Below are 24201 nucleotides of genomic sequence, written 5' to 3' on the forward strand. Positions count from 1 at the left end.
TAGGGCAGCACCTGGATCTCTGGGACTTGGAGCTCCCCCCGTCTCCTACACATCTTTGGGGGGCAGATCTGTGGTCCCTCACACTCTCTATTGGACGCTTTTATAGAGAAACCTTACATAAACAAGCGCGTGTACACACACAGGTGTTCACATGGTGCTCTCATAAGTATGGACTTGAGCACGTTAAACACAGGTCTTAAGACTATGGTGGGCACTTAATGCACTGTGATTTATAGTCGTGTGATTGTTCAGTTAAACAATGTTGATTTTATATTTCTTCATCAAGTTGACACAGTGATAGCTTGATCTTGTATTGTTGTTGTGTCCCTTTTTTTTTTTTTTTGCTTTTTTCCTTGTCTTTTTCTGCAGGTCTAGAAGCAGACTCTTGTTCATTATTGTTTATTTTTGTGCCCCCCCCCCCCCCCCCCCCCCCCCGAACCACCCCCTTCCCCCCTCTCTCCCCACCTTTTGTCTTTCCTTTCTCTTTCACCTCTGTCTCTGTGTCTGGTCAGAATTACAAAGCATTCAAAAACAATAACAACAAAGTTTTAAGTATCAGGCGTGACATTAAAAGCAGACACTTTGATGCGCCACCTGAGAGTAAATCTGTAAGGCTTGTTACCAGCATTCATACATTAATTCTGCTTGCTTCACAGCCAGGCAGGACATGGTAAACAAAAACAAAAAAAAACAGAAGGTGAAAAGAAAGGGTGAAAGCACCTTACCCTGTGGAGCTCCAGTACTACACACAACCACCTCAGACGTATTGTGGCCTGTTGGTGAGGTAGTTAATGGTCCATGTAGTCAGATGTTTGTCCACTCCAGCACCTCTCATCTTCTGCTGCAGTAGACACGACTGGGTAGTGTTGAAGGCACTTGAGAAGATGAAGAACACGATCCTCACAATGTTTTTTTGCATCTCGAGGTGAGTCAGAGCCCGGTGCTGCAGGTAGATGAGGTCGTCCTCCCCCACATGTTTGGTTTATATGAAAATTGCAGCGGGTCTATTTATTATCTCTGCTTGCTCAAACATCTGTTTAAAGATAGGATGGAAATTTCAGTACTTCGGTGTTTAAAAGGACTCTAGAAGGCGCTATATCAAATACAGGCCATTTACCATCTCTGCTCTGTCATAGGGATGAAGGAGCTGAGATTGGGAACAAGGCTGAGATCCTGGATGAAAGCTGCTCAAATGAGCTTTGGACTCCATATTAGAACACCTCCTGATCTTCTCTCTGGATGTTTTCAGTCACACTAGGAGGAGATCCATTAACCCAGAATTCGCTGGAAGGATTATTTATCCTGGGCATGCTTTGGGATCCCATGAGCTGGAGAGTGTTATGGTTTACTGGTTTCCTGGTCTTGTGACCTTGGATCAGAGTTGGAGAAAGTAGCTCAGATGTTTTTACACCTGGCTTCTGACATCTCTATGCTGGTGCTGTCCCAATTCCACAGCTGCTGCTGTTGCTGCTGGAGAATGCTGCAGTCTGATGGAAGTTTTTGGTGGATTTAAGTTTCTTTCTTCCAGCTGCCTTTAGACAAGCTGAACTGTAACTCTGTGACAGTCTGATTCAGACAGACAGCAAACATTTACCAAAACCCCTTCACGTGTCTGTTTTTCACACAACTTTTAAAACTAATGATTATAAACTATTGAGACACACAATACAGCAATGGTGAACCAGGAGCTTTAAACTTTTCATCCTCTGATGACAGTCCCCTGCAGCTCGTCTCTCTGTGCTTTTGGTGCTGTTTAGGATTCAAGTGTCCGTCTGTGTGAAGTCCTCTTTGGGCAAACAGCTGAGCTCACTGAGAAGAGCTTCAGAGAGCCGAGCAGACTCGCAACTCGTGCAGCGGGGCGACTTTAACGCTGTTCCGCCAGCTATAGACGAGAAGAGATGCAGCGTGATTTATCACGTATCTGGAAATAGGAGTGTTTTGGACACGTTTACAAAGAACTCAGACTTAGAGAGAGAGAGAGAGAGAGATAGAGAGAGAGAGAGAGAGAGAGAGAGAGAGAGAGAGAGAGAGAGAGAGAGAGAGAGAGAGAGAGAGGAGAATGTTCAGACCAAGCACTCAGCTTTTTAAATGCCAGGGTCAAAGGGCCAGCGTCTGTGAGCTGCTAAGTGATGGTGTGTGTGTGTTTGTGTGTGTGTGTGTGTGTGTGTGTGTGTGTGTGTGTGTGTGTGTGTGTGTGTGTGTGTGTGTGAGAGAGAGAGAGAGAGAGAGAGAGAGAGAGAGAGAGAATTGAAAGCAGAACACCAGAAACATGTCCTTCACATCAAGTGTCCTGCTGGTTTTATTAAGAACATTATTAGTCTGATTGTATCCCAATATTTAAATAAAATAGTTAAAATCAGCTTAATGAGGTAAGAATGACAAGATGATAATGATCTGAAATCAACATGTCTCTGTAGGACTCAGCTGCCCAATCCTTTCAGCTATCAATTGTGACGTCAGGGGGCGCGGACATTTTGTGGGCAAATTCACAATCAAGACCGGAAAGCAGGAAACTAAACTATCAGAATAAAAGCCCAGTGTTTCTATATTTTTTGTTTATTTGCAGCACGGTCTTTTAACGTAGTATATGAAACAGTTCCCTGTTCAGCATGCTGACAAAGACTAAGCTTTGTTTTTGACAGTTAAACTTTATCTTTCATTCAATGTTTTCTTTGACTATAAGATAAAGTATAACCATCCAAAACAACAAACTGTTTCTTTTGAGACAGACAATTCCCAAAACATTATTTCAATAAATGAAAAAAAGCCAAACTAAGAAACATATCAAATAACGCCTCAGACAGTTCTAACAGTAAAAAATGGTTATTCTAAGAGGAGTCTGTGTTTATCATCTTTATTTTTTTCTTCTTTTGTTTGTTGTTTCCTTTTAAAAACACTGAAAATATTTAACATTAAGGAAAAGAAAGCCAGTGCTGATGTAACAAGCAAATCATCCCAAACTAAGGAAAGTAGCTAATTGACCCTAACTAACCAAATCACCAGACATGCTTAAAACACGTAAATACTAAATATCTAAAAGCTGTCTGCAGTGAAGCTAGAGTGACACTTCTCATTAGTCCAGAGCCGATTTTCAACTTCACTTTTGTTTGAATTTAAAACCATTTTAAAATGCGTTTTCAGAACTGAATTTAGGTTTTGAACATTTGAATAACTACTATCTCAGAGTAATTAATTAGTTTACATGTTTACAAGGCCAAACAGTGAATAAGCTTCTTCATTTCTGTGTGCAGCGACGTCATGTTTAGTGAAGACGGTTTTATTTTGTAAATCCCGCCCCGGAAGTGTGTGTAAATCTTCTGGGCGTGCACCGTGGTGGGTAGAGAGGGGGTGGGGCGGTAACGTCGATGGTTTCTACCGGAGCGTAGTCCCGTTAAACGGCAGCGGAGGAGCGGACGGACATTTCCAGCGCCTCAGACTCATACACCGAACAGAAAACAGAAGAAAGTTTAAAAGGTAGGATCAAACCAGTCCTGGTTTATTCTAATCATCCTAAAAATAAAGTTTGAGCTGTTGATATACATTTGGTTTTTAGGTCAGCTTGTTAAAAGACGCTTTGCTGTTTGTGTTTGTTGTTTTACGTCAGTGGAAAATCCAGATACTCATGTTTTATTGTTGTTCTGATGTCTGTAGTTTCTTTGTTTGACTTTTAGCCCGATTCTGATTTAGTTCGATGAATAAATTATTGGTCAGGATGTCAGAGAGGCGGGTTAGAAAGATGTGAGATTCAGGTTCAGCACCTCGGACAGCTCCAGTAACCTCTGGGTCTTTAGTTCAGAGACAGGTATGATCCGTGAAGAGGGAAAATACACAAAGAGTAACATTTTTTCTGAGCTGTGATCAAGAGTTTCAGATTTACTGTTGCCACTTAAAATATTCCGATCAGTCAGAAATAACCTGAATACACATAAAATGCACCTTTAGGATGATGATTTACTTTATTAAAGGACTACATTATTGAAATCAGACTGCTAGGATGTGAAAAAGGTAATTAACCCCGATGGCTGGTTACTGTCAGACCGGTAGAATGAAGAAACCACTTCAGTAGCATAGAATAGGGGAAAAAAACTTGAAAATTTCTGAAGAAATGTTTAAAAGGGACCTGACCACTGGCACAAGAAATTGGCCACGTGCTATGGAGGCCAAATGATGATTTTTGGGTAATGTTGGGTGAACCCCCCTAAAAGAAAATGATATTTAGGTGATGCATTAACGTCTGCGGAAGAATAATTATAAAGGTGCTTAATGTCAATTAACATTTACACACAGGACAGACCCAGAGGACATTTACTCACAGGATAGACTCTATTCTGTGAGTAAATGTCCCCTGGGTCGAAAGACTGTGTGTAAATGAGCCAGGGGACATTTACACACAGTCCATTTTAGGGCCAGCACTTTTCTCACTGTATATTTTACTATTGTCCTCTGTCTTCGCCACACACAACATTACTTTTCATTGCTTTGCTGATGACCTTCAGATATATCTCCCACTCATCCCGGATTCAGTTGTTTCTTTAATAGCCTGTTTAGCTGATTTGAAGCAATGGATGTCAATTAATTTTATGAAATTGAATGACCTGAAGACAAAGATTTTAGTTTTTGGCTCTGGAGACCTGTTAAAGGATGCGGTGAGCCCACTTGGTTCCCTTTTGGATTTCGTTAAGCCTTATGTGGTTTTTTTTTATGGATGGTTCGTTTAAACTGGACAGACAGATAAGTGCAGTGGTCCAGTCTGGTTTTTATCACTTGAGAAAACTTGCAAAGGTTAAGTGCTATTTGCCGGAAACTGTCTTTGAACATGTTATTCATCTCTTTGTCTCCTGTCGACTAGATTACTGCAATTCACTGTACTATGGATTAGGGCATTCCTCGTTAAACCGCTTGCAACTGGTGCAAAATGCAGCAGCCCGCCTTTTAACAGGTACAAGGAAGCATGATCACATCTCTCCAGTGCTTGCTTCCCTTCACTGGCTGCCAGTGCATTACAGGGTTCAGTTTAAATTGTTGCTTTTTGTTTATAAATCACTTTATGATCTGGCCTCTCCTTATACAGATAATTTATTGTCACCCTACAGTCCTACCAGGAATTTGCGGTCGGGCTCACAGTTTTAGTGTCAGTTCCAAAGGCTCGCCTAAAGACGAGAGGAGATGGGGCTTTTTCTGTGGCCGGTCCTACACTCTGGAACAGTCTTCCTCTGCAGATCAGGACCTCACAAACTCTGGAAGCATGATTAGACACTCCTTTATATAGTTTATCAGCAAAAAAAAATGTGATTTGGGGGTGACTTGCTCTTTAAGTCCTTGCTTAAAACTCATTTACTCAACCTGGCATTTATCTAGGATGATTTTATTTAATCATTGTCATTCTTTCTCATTTTTATTGATTTTATAATTGTGTGATGTAATGCTGTTTTTATCCTAACTTGCTGATTTTTATGGTATTATGGTTTTTAGTTATACTTGTTTGCCATTTCATCTTCTGTGTTGTACGGCACTTTGGGTTGTGGAAGCAATAATAAGTGTGCTTTAGAAATAAATGTGACCTTGACCTTGACAGACTCGGGGGACATTTACACACAGGTCCAGGATGGTTTGGTGTGGACCCTAATAAATGACATAATCAGCTGAGAACTGCATCTTTTACTTTAACTGAGACTTTATTGAAATTTGATCTGATGTGAAACCTTTAAAGAAACAGTGTGTAGTTTTTACCGTTAATCTCTGGAAACATCCATCAAAGTGTAGTTGAAAATGAATTAAAAGATTTCCAGTTGTTGAAAAATGTTGGAAGCTTCATAACATATAACATATATTATAACATATATTATAACATATAACATATAAAAACCAGGTCTAAAATACACGAGAGCAGGTCCAAGTCTCTGGGCGACGTCATATTAGACACCATGTTTCCTTCTACAGGAGCCCGTGAGGACAAAATACATTTACTGATTTGTAACAAACGGTTACAAAACTTTCACCATTCATAAACGTTGTTTTACACATTTTTCTCTTCACCCGTTGCCAGCGATGAAAGGGAGTCTGATGTGACTGACATTTTGCTGGAGGTTGTGCCCCCAGGGATCTCTGACTCTAATGGCCTTCCATTGGTGAGGTCTCACTCGAACACAAAAATACTGCTTGCTTTAAAGGATTTAGGTATGCGCTGTCCCCGATCGGCAGGGAAAATGCACACCGTCACCATAAGACACAAAAATAAGCTTGTCTGCATCACGGAGATCACACAGCTCTGGGTGGATGAAAACAGAACTTTATGTAAAGTCATTTGCTTTGATGAAGTGTTTTTGGTCACTGAGGTTCAGAGAAATCCACCACTTCCTGTTCCTGAAGACATAACCTGGACCCAATCAGAGTTTGTGTCTGTTTGGACAAATGTTGTCTTTTCCTCTTGTTTAAGACACATTGATTGGCTGTCTCCATTTCCGGTCCTACCTCTGCACTCGTGTTAATGTCAGAGAGGACAAAGAGCTCAGGAAGACTCTTAAGCAGGTCAGCACGTGCATTAGGTCTTTGTTTGGCAGCTCGATGCCGTTTGTAACCAGGAGTAAACAAGCAGGAAATCAGCTCTGTAGGCAGAAGGAGGCTGATCTAAAACCAGGTCTGAGGGAAGCGCCACACCTTGGGACATGCTCCTTTCAGACTTAAAGGGACTCAAGCCTCTACTGAGGACTCACCAGCTTTCATATTGAGCTCACATATTTCATTGTTTTATTGTCTTTTATCAGCTTCCATGACTAAAGCAGATCTGTCTAAACATGATAAACAAACACATTTGGCTTTAAGTGACCATTACCCACATTATTTCATCGATCAGAGCTGAACCCAGAAACCAAAACCTGTTAGAAAACATGACTCTATGTTTCCGTCATTGGCTCATAACACCATCACCACCACTCCATCAGAAGGAGGTGAGAAACCCCCACCAGCCTCCTGTCCAGACCAGAACACGTCTTTGCCTCTCGTCAGTGCTGCTTCCTGTTTGAGTGTTAAAATGAGCAGCAAGCTCACATTCCTCACCCTAAGGGGACGGCTGATTGGTCGATAAATTATTTCATAAATATCTTATAAGTGAAGTCACTGGCGTACCTAAAAAAGCTCTTTTCTGGCAGACAAATCACATAGCAAAGGTAATTTTCATTTTTTAATTTAAAACAAAGTTTTCTGATTCCTCACACAGATATTTTTATTTTTAAAACACGTGTTTTATATTATCTGGGAAATCCATTTTAAACCTTCTTCAGAGCTCATTTTCCTCCAAAGTGAAATGTTCTTCTCTTCCTCTCTTCTACTTTATTTCATTTGCTTTAATAGCAGAGGATGAACAAATCAGCAGATCTAACCCTAACAGAGCAACGTGGCTGGTATTTTGTCCCATTTCTGTTTTGTTTTTTTGGATAAAGAATTTCCAATTAAACTAAGTACATTCAAAAACAATCAGAAAAACTGAATATTTGAGGGAAAACAAGCAATGAAGCTGTGTCTCATTTAACAGGTTTAAGCAACACAAAATATCGCCTGTAATAGTTTTTAACCCATGATAAAATGGTCTTTGGTGTGTTCTACTGATCAGTTTCAATTGTGTTTTTAGGAACGTGACATGATTACTAAATAGGAAGTGGACTTCATGCTTTTGTCAGACAGCCCCCTCGATACAAACACGGAATGTTCTTTCATTTTCTTTATTTCACACCTTTGGTTGTCTGGCAGCTGAAGTAACAGCTTCACTCAAAGTAGTTTCTCAACACACACACACACACACACACACACACACACACACACACACACACACACACACACACACACACACACACACACACACACACACACACACACACACACACGCGCGCGCGCACACACACACACCCCTGAGCTCCTCCAGCACATGGTTTCTGACTTGTGAGTGATCTGATCCTGTTATTGATCAGGATGACACGGCGGGGCGGCAGTAACCAGACTCCCAGCTGATCTCTGCAGATCCGCTCTGCTCTTCGTGGTGAAGGTTAAAGACATTGCAGCATTTACAAATAGACAAATTAGATTTTAAATGCCACTTCTGGGAAGAATTTGCAAACCTTCTCTTGAAACATCGATTTGTTTGTTGATGGTTCAGTCCCTCAGTTACACAAACATCTCATCAGATGGCCCAGAGTGTTTGGACGTCCTCGGTCTGAGTCAGTGAATAAAAACCTGTTTGATGGAAAATAAAGAAAGAGAGAGTGGTCAGAGTTATGTAAGTGTGTGTGTACGTGTGTGTGTGTGTTTGCCTTCAGATTAATCCAGTGGGTTTTATCCTCGGTGAATGGGACACTGCAGCTTTGCACTGATTATCCCTGCAGGCCACAAATGATTGCTTTGACTCTCCTGTACGTCCCTCTCTGCTGTGTTTGCTTTCCTGCTCTTCGCTTCGTCTGTCTGCGTTGTCGTCTTCGTGCTGACAGGTTTGGTTAACGTTGACAGATCGGAATTTTCAGTTAGTAGGTGAAAGGTAGGAGTTGTTTATAATTTCAGTAAATAAATGTAAAAGTGTCTCTTTCAAAACAAAACTTTAACATGTTTCCTGTGACGGACAAAACTACCTCTTTTCCATCTCTTTTAACATCATTTATTTGAATCTGACTTACTTATTTTGCTTTTCTGTCCAATTCTGATTTATTATATTATATAATCAGATTTTTCAGCTCAGATGAGACAAACGTGTCTAAATGCTGGAACCCTGCAGCTTCTCTTTATTCTGGGTCATGTGAAGTTGCTAAAAATCAAACCAGCATTTGACTACAGGAAATGGAACTTGGACATCTCTCTGAGCCACTTGGTAGCAGCTGTGTGTCGTTAAAACAGGTTTTCTGCTCGTTTCTCTGTTTTTAGCTTCAATAAGACACGACTTAGAATAAATCCTGATTTTATTTAACTAATTAATTTGCTCCAGATTTTCTCCGTGATTTTCCACAGCAGATTTGTCCCTGTGTGTCCCTCCTGCCTCTCCATAGGGAATGTTTTAATTCGATGAGGCCATATTGCCACAGCAGGTGCTGCTGTTGACAGGAAGTCAGCTTCGTTCACTTTCAACCTGGATGGAAATCAGGAAGCTCTGTAACTGAGCTGGCTTTGAACGTGTGACATTTAGCTTTTAGATTATATAACAAGAACAAGAAGGACTGAAAACTGATTGGATGATTTATAGTTAAACCTCTCAGATATTAAATCCTCAAGCTGAGAGTCCAAACTTTCATTGCCACAAAAATAACTTTTCTAAATTTCCATATTTGCAGTTTAACTCATTTTAAAGATGATAAAATAAAGAAAACATGACAGAAAGATGAATATGCTGCTGTTGGTGCTCATGTTTTTATGGGGATGGAATTCCCTGAGCAGGAAATCTATGGTAAATGTGATGTGACTTTGCTTTGTGCTCGTGTTTAGTCATGTCTAAAGTTTCAGATCTCTACTCATAACATGCATGACTAAGTTTGATTTAACACTGAAATATTTTAACCTTTTATTAGTTTTTATAGTCCAGTAATTTTAAATGAAACTTTTTAAAGACAAAATCTACAGTCCGCTGGATGAATAAGCATTAAAGCCTGAGTTTAAGTTTGCACTTCTTTAGCTGGAGAGTAACTGGTGACTAGAGCTGGTTATTTGTTTTCCTTTTCCTAAAGAAAATTAAAGAAATTCATCTCTAAATATTCCTCCTGGCACTGTCCATGGTCCTGAACAGAGATAAATGAAGAAAGTCTCAGTTCACTTTCATTTACTCTCATCGTCAGCACCACTTTTCCTCAGTAGGGTCACGGGGAGCTGGTGTCGGATGCCAGTGGTCATCGGTGAGATGCGGGGGACACTCTGGACAGGCCACCAGTCCATCACACACAGAGACAAATGGCCAGTCACCCCTAGGGACAGTTAGGCTTAAACTGTGATTTTGGTCTGTGGGAGGAAACATCAGGGAGAACATGTCAACTACTCACTTATTTACTCCATCATTTGTTTGCTTGTATGCTTATTCATTCATCCGTTCGTTCGTTCATTCATTCATTCATTCAGGACTGAAAGGAGGTCAGTGTTTTAATGTGTCAGTCCAGTAAGTGGATCACCTACAGAACTTTCCTCTGTGCTTTTTCTAGACTGACCTATAACCTTTGTAGCCTTTGTCCATTCATTAAAAATTGGAGTCTTTATATAGAAATAACTGCTAGTGTGTGTGTGTTGTGTGTGTGTGTGTGTGTGTGTGTGTGTGTGTGTGTGTGTGTGTGTGTGTGTGTGTGTGTGTGTGTGTGTGTGTGTGTGTGTGTGTGTGTGTGTGTGTGTGTGTGTGTGTGTGGTATAGCAGCAGTCATGCAGAAAGTGGAGGCTGACTGAATAGTTTGGTCCTCAGGCTCTCCTGCTGCTCGGATCACATCTTGGTATAAATTTGCAGCTTTTAGGTCAGACATTTGTCTGCACCAAAGGTTCAATTTGTATTTATATAAAACTGGAACAAATAAAACCTTTATTTTTGTCAGATCATTTAATGTTATTTACACAGGGATGGTTTTATTTTCTGTTGTGTGGTTTTTATACCGACTGAGAAAAGATGATGTAATGTGCAGGTGCTGAACCTCCTGAGCTCTGTGTGTGTGTGTGTGGGAGTGGGGGTGGTGGAGACAGTGAGAGATTACCTGACATATTAAGCACTAGAATAAAAATGTAAAAACTCCAAATTCATTTAAATATTTGTGATTTAGCTAGAGAAAAAGTGTTTGCTGTGTGATTTGTATTCTTGTAGAATACAAATACAAATCTGTACAGATAGATCTTCTATTAAAATGTGTAAACCAGGGGCTTACACATTTCAGCTCTTCTAAAAGTGCTGAAGGAATCCTAGACTGAACAACTCTTTAGTGTGTTTATAGCTTGTTAGATTAGGCTTGTTCAATAATAAATGTGTTTAATACCAAGAAACACATTATACACACGAGTCTGAACATCCTGCATGGATGGATGTTTAAATGAGTCATATTTAATGCCTAAATTACCAAATTCTTTAAATTCATCCTTTTGCCACAAATTCACAAATTCATCAGCAGTGATTTATCTGCAACATGAGTCTCAGACCTGTACACACACACACACACACACACACACACACACACACACACACACACTGCTGTGACCCAGCTCTAACCAGTGAATAATGAAACATGGCTGCCTTGATGCTGTAAGACGTCGGCCCCACCCAGTCATGTCCTCTGTGTCTCAGCAGAGGAAGCTCTAACCTTCACTCCTCCCTGTTGTTAGGTGGGACACAACGTCTCTGCAGTCTGTGGTGTCCATGGACATTTACAGAAATGTCAGGTGGTATTTTTGGTTTTAGCTACAGATTATGATTATGATCCATTGATGTTTGTTGTGCTCTGGTGAGGTGATGGTACTGGTGATCAGACTGGGACCAGGAATAGAAGCAACTGGACGTCTTTTATTGAGGAAAATAACTGGTAGATATATAATGTTGTAGATTCTTTCTCTCCAGGTCTCTGGCATTGGAGCTCTGAATCTGATTCCTCAGATAGTTCCAAACAACTTCATGTGTGTTGAACAAAACCTGACATCAGTATGAAAGATCAGAGGATCCATTAGTAAACCAGCTAACGTTTATCACACTAATGAGGCTCTCACTGCTGGTTGGACCTTCAACTCTGAAAGTTTTTCATCTGAAAATCACATCAAGAAAACAACATCCTTTGTCTTCTTCTCTGAACCAACTCAGACCCTCAGCAGGGTGAGATGCCCAGCAGGTTACATCTGGTTCAAATAAGGCTTCAGTCTGGGAATTAACTGTTAATTTAAACCATAGTGCCACTTATCTTCAGCGCATCTGTGGAAGAAAGTTCTCATCTGATGGAAATATTTTCACAAGTTCATAGAGTTGAACTGCGTTTCCCAGAAAGCTTTGGGCATGGCTTTGTGCCGTTCCCTCTGCTGCAGCCAGATTTACTTACAAGTAATCAGAGAAGCCAGCAGTGACCGAAAATGCTAATGTCCAGCCGGACTGCTGTTTTGTCAATATTCACCTAGAGTGGAATGAGTCTGGGTGGGAAGGCAGTGGGCTTCAAAAGCAGCAGATTTAGGTTGGAGCCTGGATAAGCCAGAGAGAAACAAGCAGCCAAACGACGGCCAGGCTGACCTGCTTTCTGTGACTGAGAGCAGCTCTCCTGGCATCCTACTTACTTTGCAAACGTTGTTTATCTCAGACCAACATGGTTCCAGACTGACAGAAATCTTTTCGAGGCAAAGTCGAGACCGTTTATCACAAGGGGGTGACATTCTGCAGCTGAGGAGGATAATTAACAAGAGCCTCTTCAGCGATTCAGTGGGGGGACTGTCCGGTGCTGCAGGTGAAGGGAGACATTTGGGATTGTGTTAAAGACACAATGGACTATTTTTATGTTCTTTATTGATCTGAAAAGACCTGAAAACAAAGTCAGTATGGCTTAAATGTGTCCTGATTCCTAGTAACCCACGGTTAATAGTTTATCTATTTCTCTAAACAGAGAAGACAAGAGATATGTCTGATGTTTGAGGCACATTGTGATTTCAGAAAAGGTTAACAACATCCTTTTGGTTTAGCATTTTCCAAAGTAGCTCTCTTTTGGGAGTTCAAGTGTATCATTTTTGCTTCTGCAGAGATGACCCTTAGGCTCGGTTTACACAAAAGTATTTTTAAATATTCAGACAATTTTCAAAACCTCATCTCACATGTAGAGGTAAAAAACACCATGTAATACAATGTGGATTCAATACAAATCATGGGGTGAACGAGCATTTGTGCATGCTGCCCCAAAGCTGTGGAACTTGTTGCTCATTATAGTTCGGCAGGCTCCATCATTGGCGGTTTTTAAATCTCATTTAAAGACCCACTTCTACGATGTGGCTTTTAGACAGTGACTCATTTTAGTGTTTTATTGTGTCAATGTTTTAATGTGTTCTTAGTATTCCTCATGTTTTATCTGCCTTTGATCAGTATTTTTATCTTCTGTTTTAGTTGCTTAGATTGGTTGTGTTTTGGTTTCGCCTGTGCAGCACTTTGTGCAGCTCCCATGCTGCGTTTTAAATGTGCTATATAAATAAACTATGGTATGGTATGGTATGGTATGGTATGGTATGGTATGGTATGGTCATAGGTTTTTTCCCACAATGTGTGGCCCCACGACAAAAACTACACACAAACAAATGTCATACATGGTCAGACAGAAAATCTTGTGAGATCAAATGTAAACAAACAAGGTAGAGGAGGAGAATGCAGAGTGCTTCCATCATCTGACTTTCTGATTGGCTCCACGTCACACTCAACAGGATGCACGTTTTTTTGTCCCAGAAAGTCAGACCAAGACATTCCAACACCTTTGATCGCCCTGATCTGTTGTGCATCTGATCTCTTAACACACCACACATGGCAGAAATATCTGATGAGATTATCTTTAGAGCTTTTTTGATAATTAGGCATGTCCTTAAGATTGTTCAAAGGGTAAAAAATATGCAGGATTATCCTGCCGTGTCAACCGGGCTTATAAGAAACAGAGTACTAAAGCATGGTGGAGGCTTCATCATCCTGTGGGGCTGTTGAGGCTTCATCATCCTGTGGGGCTGTTTTGTTGCTCCTGATGCTGAAAACAGAAAGCTAAAGTCGGGCGGGCACTGTGCGACTTTTTCATTAGTAATGTTCAGCTTCAACTCAAACTGTACGACTTCCTCGCAGAGCAAAACTCACGAATCACATTCTCACAATGTATGAGTGGTAGCAACATGGTCCGTTGTCTAGATTTTGATTTGTATTATATGATTATGTATTAATATCCAGGGAAGGACCTGGTGGTGGTGGTGAAGTGGTAATGGTGTTAGAATATCAGCTGTTTGATCCAGTATAACCCTGTAAACACACACACACACACACACACACACACACACACACACACACACACACACACACACACACACACACACACACACACACACACACATTTAAGTTTTTTTTAATAATATTGATTTACACCCATTCTATTATATAAATAGAGAAAACCCAAATGACCAACAGAACCCTGACTGTAAAGGTGTGGAACTCTGAAAAACTTTTTTTTTTTTATCATTTCTGATTATAATCGGTCACTGAGTTTTCATACAGGCTGTACATGAAAATAGTCTCCTATACCTACCTCCTGCACTAGCTTCCTATTGGCCCTTTGCACCGACGTCACCTAATCACGTGGGTCCACCATGCTGGATGGCAAAAGCGTGTTAACAGTGAGCGACACAAGTACTAAACAAATGGAAAATTAGAGCCTGAAATTGTTTTTGCTATCAAAACAAACTCCTCCAGCATTCCTTCAACTAGTTCATGCCCAGTTCAGTTATCAAGCGGGGCTCATAGAGAGCGCTATGCTTTCTAGCTTACCAATGTTAGCTTACGTTCTCTCTGCAGCTGTTCACCGATGTAAACATGTTGCTAACTTTGCCTAAATTCACCCCGCTGGATTTATAACTTTATGTTGAAAACAGCTTTCACTTTACACCAAAGCTGATTTTTTAAAAGTCCAGATCCCTACCAGCTTCTGTTGCTGGTGGTGTTACCAGGTTCAGCTGCTGCTCTCTAACAGGTGTTACACCAAATTCTGCGACCCATCACAGTTTGTGACCCCAGAGGGAAGTGTTGCGTTTTGTTGCGTGTGTACGTCCTGAATTGGCATAGAAGAAGAAGATGCTATGTTCAAACCATAAACTACGTAAGCTTTGAGGAAGTTGTACGGCGGGGACCATGGTCACACATGATAGCGGCTATCACAGAATGTGACCACCTGCATCTCAGTAATAATGCAGATGTATTTAATTTTCACTAAAGATATTAACAACAAAAGACGTTTTGTGATGTTTGTGTCATTTTATTTCCCTTTTACGTATCTCCACCAGTACATATGAGTGGCATTGGAGTGACAGGAATAAAAAATGTAGCAACCAGATAACCTGCAGTGGTTTCTAATAAACTGAGGATGTAGATCACAACAATTTATTTCAATAAATGGAAGTTCTGAACATTTAACCTGCGGACCTCGCACGTTGTAAAATCAATGTTTAACGTTAGCAAACATTTCTTGTCAAAGCCCTGCTTGTCGCTGCAATTTATTGTCCCGTTTGTTTGCAATAAACATTAACAAACACTCTTTTTAATATCCATGGTCCGTGCCGCACAACTTCCTCAAAACTTACGTAGGTTACCGTTTTAACGTAGCATCTTCTTCTTTTATGCCAATTCAGGATGTATAGATGCACAAAACGCAACACTACCCCCTGGGGTCACAAATTGTGATGGGTCGCAGAATTTGGTGTAACACCGGAATGAGAAGATCTCTGAACGGCGACGCTCATATAAATAAATAACGTAATTTTAACACACGTAATCATACACCGGATCGTTAATATTGTTAATAATTATCTCGCTTTACACTACAGTGGATGGCGTGCATCCTCCGTGGTGAAATGCCCATCCATCAGGATTATCAATAACTAGTATAAACAAACACATCACATTCATCCCTGTCCCTGTCTTCCTCGTGAAATAAATGAGCGTTAATCTTACCCGGTAAAAACATGTTCGCTGCCAATCTGAAGGCTGCTAGTCCGCTTGATTGATCGCAGCAGTTCATCTCCGTCCTCAGTCTCCATCAAAGTCATTAAAAAAACAAAACGAGTTGAGTTTACATCCTTGTCTGTTTGTGCAGCCAACCACGCAGCAAGCTAAACCCATTTTACTGTCAAATCAACTAAATAAAAGCGACAACAGGCTACAAACTGGCTTGTTTTGACTAGCTTCACTTGAGTTTCAATGGGTGTAAGCGGCCTTTTTGCCATCCATCATGGTGAAGGGGGAGGTCACATGAGTGGCGTGACATCACATGCAAAGGGTCAATAGAAAATAGATGGTGAAACTCTAGGGTTTGAAACTCCTGACAGATCCTCAGTCACACTGTCACTTAACATTCATGGACTCACCCATCTTGACTCACGACGGGGAAGGCTGCTGTTGGGTTAATGTCAGGAAACAGCAGAGGACGTCTTAACTAGTTTAATCTAACCATTAGCATTAGCAACTCCACCACACAGAAAGTCTCCTCCGGGCTTGTGTTATTTGTGGAGATAAGACACCCATGTTGCAAGTCAGTGGTAGAGTGGCATTCCTGGTTTCCAATCTAAGGCGAGATGTGCAAATATCAGGAAAAAAGACTCTAAACCCTGCCATGTTGTGCCACTTTGTAGAGCAGCAGACTTGTCCATCCTGATCCACGCTCTTCTGGTCTTTTTTTTTTTGCCATGAGTACAGCTTGCAAGGCATTCATACATTTCAGAGACCACTGCAAATGAATTGATTAAAGGAGTTTCCCACACATTTTCTCATTATGACTCTCTGGTTAATGCCATTCCATAAAGAGCTCTGCAGTCTGTTTTCTCCCTGATCGCAAAAATTAAGTCAGATTTTAAACTACAATAGCATCTACTGTATGTTTGTTTCTGTCACTTGAGTTTTTTTTTCTTACAGAAGACCTGTTGTGGTTCCTCACCGTCTCTCATCCTGTTTCTGCTGCTCTGATCAACACCTTTTGGGATTATTCTAATTAATATTTCAATCAATAATTTATCTGTGCCCTTTCAGTCTCATTTCTGTCCCTCATCAGGCTTGATTTTGTTGTTTCCTTGTAGGTTTTTAAAACTGACAGCAGCTGTAATTAGCCCCCAGTCTTTAGCATATTTATCATCCACAGATGAAAACCAGGCTTTTAGGAAAGTAAATCCAATGGACTTTAACCTGAATCTCATACTAATATACAGTAACTCCTTCTGTTTCCCAGACCTGCTCTGAGAATATTTATAGTCAGCGTGGGCGTGAAAAGCAGATGAAGTCAAATAAGACAGGAGCTGGAGTCTGAGGAGTGTGTGAGTGTGTTTGAGAGAGGAAGAGAGTAAATCCTCTTTTCCTGCTGACTTTAATCTCTCCATGGGCTGAGCCTGGCTGTCCAGCAGCTGTCAGTCAGGATGAGTGATGGGTGGGGGAGGGGCTGGCCGGACCCTGGTGTGTATTTGAATAAGAGGAGTGTGTGTGTTGAACTACTACTCCTGCTAATGTAGGCCAATGACATTATGATGGAAGTTGGTCTGTTTTTGATCAAATCAGCTGATCTCACACATCTGAGCTCTGATTTTATGTTGTGAATGCCTCGTGGCAGCAAACACATGTCACTTTAAAACCTGCCAACACGACAGCTCTGGTCATTTTTCTGATCCTCTGTGGCAGACTTGTCCTTATGGACTGATTTAAAGGGACAATGTGTAGGTTTTACCTTTAATCTCCAAATATCCAACAAAATGTTGATCAAAATGAATAAAATGATGCCCAGTTGTTGAAAAAAAACATCTAGCGTTTTGGGGGGATGCCATGTTTCCTTCTGGCCGGCTCGGGGTTCTGCGATCGTCAATGACGTCAGACTAGATGATTGGCTGGATATACAATCTATGGAAGTTACGTTACCACATTTAGGCAGTAAGAAACATGAATTTAAAAACAAAACTGCTACACTCTTTTCCAAAACCTATATGAAAGAGCAGAACTGAAAAAGAGATGCTATGTATTTTGGCTGAGTGGTATTATTGCCATATACTGATGATGTCATCAGCAGGCACACGACAGATCTGGAAACTACAAAAAAACCACAGAACCTCCTCTCCCTTAGCATAGCTGCTACTTACCACATGGCCAGATTTATGGTGGTTCTTTACTAGAGGCCGACCGATATGTTTTTTAAGGCCGATGCTGATTTTTAAAGAATTTTGTTGTCGATCGCCAATATCTAAAGCTGATTATTAAGGCTGATATTTATACATTTTAGCAGCACATTGATTGTGAAAGACAACTGAACACTCACTGTGTGCAATATAAACTAAATAAGTCAAGAAATCTCTTAATATTTATTGAACTTCAAATTTAAAACAAACTTAAAACATTAACAATGTGCAAACTGTTTCAAAACAATAGAAAATAAAACAGATTCAAGGGTTTAAAATAAAGAAAATTAAACAGTGCACAGAATGGTGGTGCAAAAATAGTGGCTGGTTGAGGTGGAATCTTCAAGTAAAATAACAAAACAAAGTAAAGCACACTTCCAGATTGTAGTAAAAAAAATAATCAAAGCTATACATAAAGTGCAAACATTAAACACCTAACTTAAAGGGACATTCCACTGTAATTATTTGTTAGATTGCTCAGAGTTAAAGTGAGAAAAGGGATTTTGTAGCTAACAAGCTCAGTCATTTTCCTGATCTGGAAGAAGTAAGGTTTGATTTAGCTTAGCATAAACTATGTAAGTAAAAGGAAGGTTCTAGAACAGAAAGTGGTAATGGTGTTAGAATATCAGCTGTTTGATCCAGTATAACCCTGTAAACACACACACACACACACACACACACACACACACACACACACACACACACACACACACACACACACACACACACACACACACACACACACAGAATAGAACCTTCCTTTTACCGGTCCTCGAGAAATAATCCTACTCGAGAAATAATCTGAACATGAATTTTTAATCTATGAACAATAACATCACCTTAATTTAGACTAAATCGTTTTCAAAAGGGAAACTAAAGAAAGACTTAGCACAATCAGTGAGTTTATTTCTGACCATAACTCACAGCCTTCTACTCACAAGCAAAGTCAAGAAGCCTCCAGGATGAGAAGAAAAATGTCTTCAAGATAGCCAGAAATGTCCAGCTGTGTTTTATACTAAAGCTCAGGGTGATCATGACAGAGAATCTACACCTAATGGTTGAGTTAGTGTTAGAGGTCAAAACTGAAACTTAAATGTAGCTGCTGTCAGTAACAACCAAACAGATGTAAAACATTTCAACTCTCAACAGACTAAATAATTAAAAAAGTTAAAAAAAATCATCTCAATTCAGTGTTGTGAGATTTATTATGTGATTACCATTATTAGTATTATGTTTATTTACTTAATATCTGCAGCAGCTCCTAGTGAGCATAAGCATCATCACAAGCTGCTGATCTAGCTTGATGCTCTTTATTATTTTACGGGTTACAGACAAGTGTTGTGTTTGACTGTTGATGCTCCGTGTTTTTTTTTTTCTGCAGCGAGGCTTACAAACTCATTTCACTCCACCCAGAGCTTCTTCTTTAACACAAATTAAATCTACTGTCTGGACGCCTTTAAACGAGCTTCCTCTGTGCCGTTTTTCCGTTGTAGGATACAAACTTTACAACACTCTGACGGAGTAAGAGTTCAGCAGACTTGTTTGTTTACATTTTTGCTATGCTGCGTTCAGGGTAGTTCTAGGCTCCACAGTAGCAGCGACAGCTGGTTTGAACGGCTCTGAGAGGCATTAATAAAAATTTGCAGATCGCGTTTCTTTAACGAACATCAGCTGCAGATTCTTCCAGTCGGCGGACTGGGCATCGAAACTAGGAATTGAATCTTTAAACTTTCACAATTTCGGGAAAACCTGACAGTCCCATGCCCAACCCTAATCCTGTTTATGTCACGTTAGGAGCCAGGAGGTGGTTAGGACCCAAAAGATGCAGAAATTCCAGATGACGACCGGGTGGAGAAACAACATAAAATCCTTTATTAATGACCAAATCCAAAAATGGCAGGGAGCCAAAAACAAAAGGTCCAAATAACAAAACCTAGAGAATCCAAAAACCAAAATCTAGAGAGGGGGGGTGGGGGGGGAACGAGACAAGGGTGACACGAACAATGACCCAACAACAAACAGAGATGCAGACAGGGTTAAATACACTGGGGCATGATGAGAGGCAGATAGGCTGCGGGTGTGTGGGGAGAGAGAGGAAACAAACATGACCTAAGAGCTAAAACCTAAAGACAAGAAGAGCCAGCAAAATAATATTCTAAGGGGGAAGGAAAAACTACAAAAACCGGTGGGGAAAGAAACACACTGAAGAGACTAATTAAATAAAAAGCTGAACCTTTTATAATAACTGCAGAGGGGTGACTAGGGGACACATGAGGAACACAGAGACTCATAAGGAGATCCTTAGAGGGGGATGGAGCACACAAGGAGACACATGAGGGAGACGCAGACCATGACAGTTTATGCCTTCTACCAACAGACAGTTTTACTAACAAACCCCAGTACATTTTATCACGCTGGCGCTTCCTTTTGTTGCTGAACGGAGAACAAAACTAACTAGCATCTGAAGCCAACACGTTTCAAGCCTAGTACTAAAATGCTAAACAGGTTTCGTGACGAGTTTGATGACCACTCGATAAATACATTTTAAAGGCTAAATCAACATAGCTTGTTCTTTCTTCTGAAGATGAGAAAAAAAATCTTGTGACCTGGAGCGCAGCGTTGTTGAGGGGACTGGCTCACAGTGTGTTGGGGTCCTTCAGCCCTTTCTTCAGTCTAGTAGTGGCGGCAGTTGGCCACACAGGTGCCTGATTTTTATTTATTTTTTAATTTTTTAATCGGCTTTTAAAAATAATTTTGGGCAATGGCCGATATAGAAAATTTTAAATATATCAGCCAGCCAATATGCTATTTGTAGTCCTGAACATATTTTCACACAAAACCTAAAGTCACTTTTTCCCCCTGTTCAAACATTAGCGCTTTCTTAGCATCCAAATGTGTCTTTAACATTCACGGACATCATACGTGAAATCCATGGCGCATAACAGATGGAATTAGAAAACAGCATTTTTAGCCCCATTGACTTGCATTCATTTTTCATTCTTCCTGGGTCCCATGGTCCGAAATTAGATGGGCGTGGCTGTGGATCAATGCCATGCTGCTGACTGTTATTTTCACCTTCAAAACTGAGTCATTTTTGGCCTTTACTTAAAGATGCAATTCAATTCAATTCAAAAATACTTTATTAATCCCAGAGGGAAATTAAGAGTTTCAGTACACACAATTCTGAGATCAGACATACTGTACATACATAGACACATGGCAAATTTGGAAAACAAATTAGCTTAAAACATTTTTTCAGGCCTCTGAACAACATTCTAACATAGTATAACTATAAATATATTGTGGAGAGTAAAATTTAAAAAAATAATAATAAAGTGGTTCTCTAATATTGGTCTAACCTCCACCAATAACATGTTTCAGACTAAAAGCAAGTATTGGTTGTCGGTGTGGCTGAACTAACACACTTCCCTGGCTCCTTCATTCATTACACACTCGTATATTTTGCAGCAGAACACCACTGGTGTGAGAGGTTCTCAGCTCAATAATAGAGAAGAGAAGGAGAAACGGTCAGCTGCTACCCCTTCAAATTTAGGACAAACTACCAGAGTCCCAAAAAGAAAACACCACTTGAAGTCACAGATAACAAAAGACATTTGGACCTAGAAAATGGCAACTGGTGTTTAGCACTATCTCGTTTCCTCTGGCAACACGGGTTTCTCTTTCCAATGGACACAGAGCCCTGGAAGATAACAGAGAGGAGGGGTGAGTGTTCTGTGTCTATGTTTGCATTTAAAACCTAGCTTGTTCTGTAAATTCGCCACATCAGCTTTAAGTGTATGCTACATTCTTGCGAGAAAGACAGGAACAATTAACCTCTCTCTTTCTCTCTCTCTTTTATATCATGACTCCCTTCTGTCATGGTCTGCGTCTGCCCATTTCTTCATGTGCCTCCTGGTGTCCTCCATCCCTCTCTAGATTCCCTTTTGTGTCTCTTAGCGCCCTCATGTGTCCTTTGTCTGCGTTTCAGTTAGGTGTCTTATGTTGTAAAGTCAATTCCTCCCAGGTCCTGTGCCATTCCCCTTCTCAGTGTTTGTGTGTATGTGTTTGTGTGAGTCCTTCCCTCAGTTTTAGGTTTAGTTTTGGGTTTGAGGTTATCTGCCCTCCATTGGTTCTGTTTCCCCCATTTAGATAATTGGTGTCACCTGCCTTCCCTCCAGCCCTCACTCCACACACCTGTTTCCTGTTTCCTTAAATGTTCTCCCTGTGTATTTAAGCCCTGTCTTGTCTCTGTTTGGTGTCGGTCCATTGTTGTTTGTGTCAGCGTTGCTTGTGCTCTGTGTGAGCTGTCGTCCTCGCTTCTAGGTTTGTGCTCTGTGTGAGCTTTTGTTCTCCTGATACTCAGGACTCTGGTTTTTGGCTTCCTGCCTTTTTGGTTTATTTTTTGCTCTCCTAAATAAAAGGATTTTTATTTTTAAACACTCCTGCCTTGTGTCATCTGGGATATCTGCATCTTGGGTCCTAACAACCTCCTCCTTGCTCTAAACGTGACACCTTCCTCTTCTTTTTTGCTCTAATGTAAAACATGCATTCCTGTTAGCACCACTTCCATGATGAGTCACAGTTTGCATTTTATTAAATGATTATCCTTTTTTAAATCGAAACCTTATAAAAAATTTTGCACCTCTCCAACATAATCCTGTTTATCAGAACTCTGACGATTTATAATCCAAAGTTTTTGAACATCCCAGATTAACAACACTTACAGCATGTTGACCAAGACAAGAACCAATGAATATCAGGTGGTTACTTATATGAGCATGAACTTTTTCCCACAGCCATTTATGATTCATCAGTTAAAAATGTGAAACTCTGTGGAGTTTTGTAGTCAGACACATAAGTCCACAAATAAACACACATCAGTGATATTATTCTTATTGCTTGACAGTTTCAAAAAGATGCTGTTGTCTGAAATTTGAAGAGAATTCTACTCAGGAGTTGCTGCAGAAAGAAAGAAATCCCTTTATTTGTATAGCACAACAATCAGAAATGACCAAAGTGATGAACAATGACTAAGAAAGGACACAATAAGACAAAGTAAACTGCAGTAAAAGTTGTTAAAAAATTGCTGTAAGTAATTATAAAATCAACAAATAGACAATAAGAGATATTAAAACAGTTAAGAACACTCAAAAGCTAAAGAAAACAGACTTCAAATTAGATTTAAAAATCCCTGTAGGGGAGTTTTTCACCCAGGTAGATAGATTGTTCTAAACTTTTGGGGCGGCTACTGCGACTTATCACCCCAGATACCACTAAAATACAACAGATCAAAGCAAATCATAATGAGGATTAAAGAAATGTCCATCACACACTTGTGTTTATGCATCAATCTATTTTCTTTTTTCTGTTTAGGAATGTTGATTGTTGTTTAAAATAAAGCACCAGGCATTAAAGTGATTCTATTAGGGATGAGCGAGTACACCACTATCTGTATCTGTATTTGTATCTGTTGAACCAACAAAATTATTTGTATCTGTACTCGGAATGGGCGTGGCATAATCCGGAAGTGGGCGTAGTTTAACCGGAAGTGGGTGTGGTTTACATCAATACATTATTTTAAGTCTGAAATTGATATGGAATGATCAGAAGTTTGTATGTGTATTGTTTACTTGAAAACTATTTACAGAGCAGCCTCAGAATTGAGAATAAATATTTTTGATCATAATAGTAAAGAAACTTTTACAGAACAAGTGTTTCAATAAAATCAGAACATCAATATTTAGGTGCATGGATTAATACATCTGAAGTCATGCAGTAGGAACTAGGAAATATGAAATGCTAGAACCAGACATAACTTTATATATATTTTTTTATTTTAATTTGATTAAACTGATTTTTTTCTTAACGTTCTTGGCATTTTGCCCCACACAAAGTTAAACAAAACAATGTTGATTAAGCTGTGTGTGTCTGAGAGAGATAGAGAGGGTGAGAGGGAGAGAGATGGAGTTAAAAAATAAAAAACCCGACCGGAGCGGAGGTAGTGAGTTAATGCAGCACGTCAGCTCTGTCTTGTCAAATGCACCATGTACAGTAAGTTATGAAAAAAGTAACTTTAAATATTCAACTGAAAAAGAGGCGAGCTGAAGAAAACCTAGGGAAAACTGAAGAAACGTGAGCAACAGTGAAGCAATCACAGCAAGATCTGTTACTGTCTGTGTGTGTGTGTGTGTGTGGATGAGCCGGACGGACTGCGCTCCCGGCCGGCTAGAGAGTTTTGTGTGTAGGGAGGGGCAGGCGCTCTATGTGACTGGCCAATCACAGAGCGTGAAGACAGTCAGTTACCCAATGAGGATTTTCCTTCAGCACGATTACAGATATTTACGAGGTTTACTCATT

At 40.2% G+C, this 24201-nt stretch overlaps 1 protein-coding gene across 3 annotated transcripts in view; it reads left to right on the plus strand.

Moving 5' to 3' along the window:
• Positions 1-3335: 3335 nt before the first annotated feature.
• The window catches only part of LOC107382039 (synaptosomal-associated protein 25-A), an 82202-nt gene continuing 61336 nt past the window's right edge, over positions 3336-24201 (plus strand). For 2 of the 3 annotated variants that reach the window (XM_015954011.3, XM_015954007.3), the window contains exon 1: positions 3336-3474. The gene's annotated coding sequence lies outside the window, so the exon portion shown is untranslated. Of the gene's footprint in view, positions 3475-8502; positions 8525-24201 lie in introns of those variants that run through there. The other variant, XM_015954008.3, reaches the window with a different exon arrangement.

This window comes from Nothobranchius furzeri, chromosome 9 (genome assembly GCF_043380555.1).
Source record: "Nothobranchius furzeri strain GRZ-AD chromosome 9, NfurGRZ-RIMD1, whole genome shotgun sequence".
Classification (NCBI taxonomy): Eukaryota; Metazoa; Chordata; class Actinopteri; order Cyprinodontiformes; family Nothobranchiidae; genus Nothobranchius; species Nothobranchius furzeri.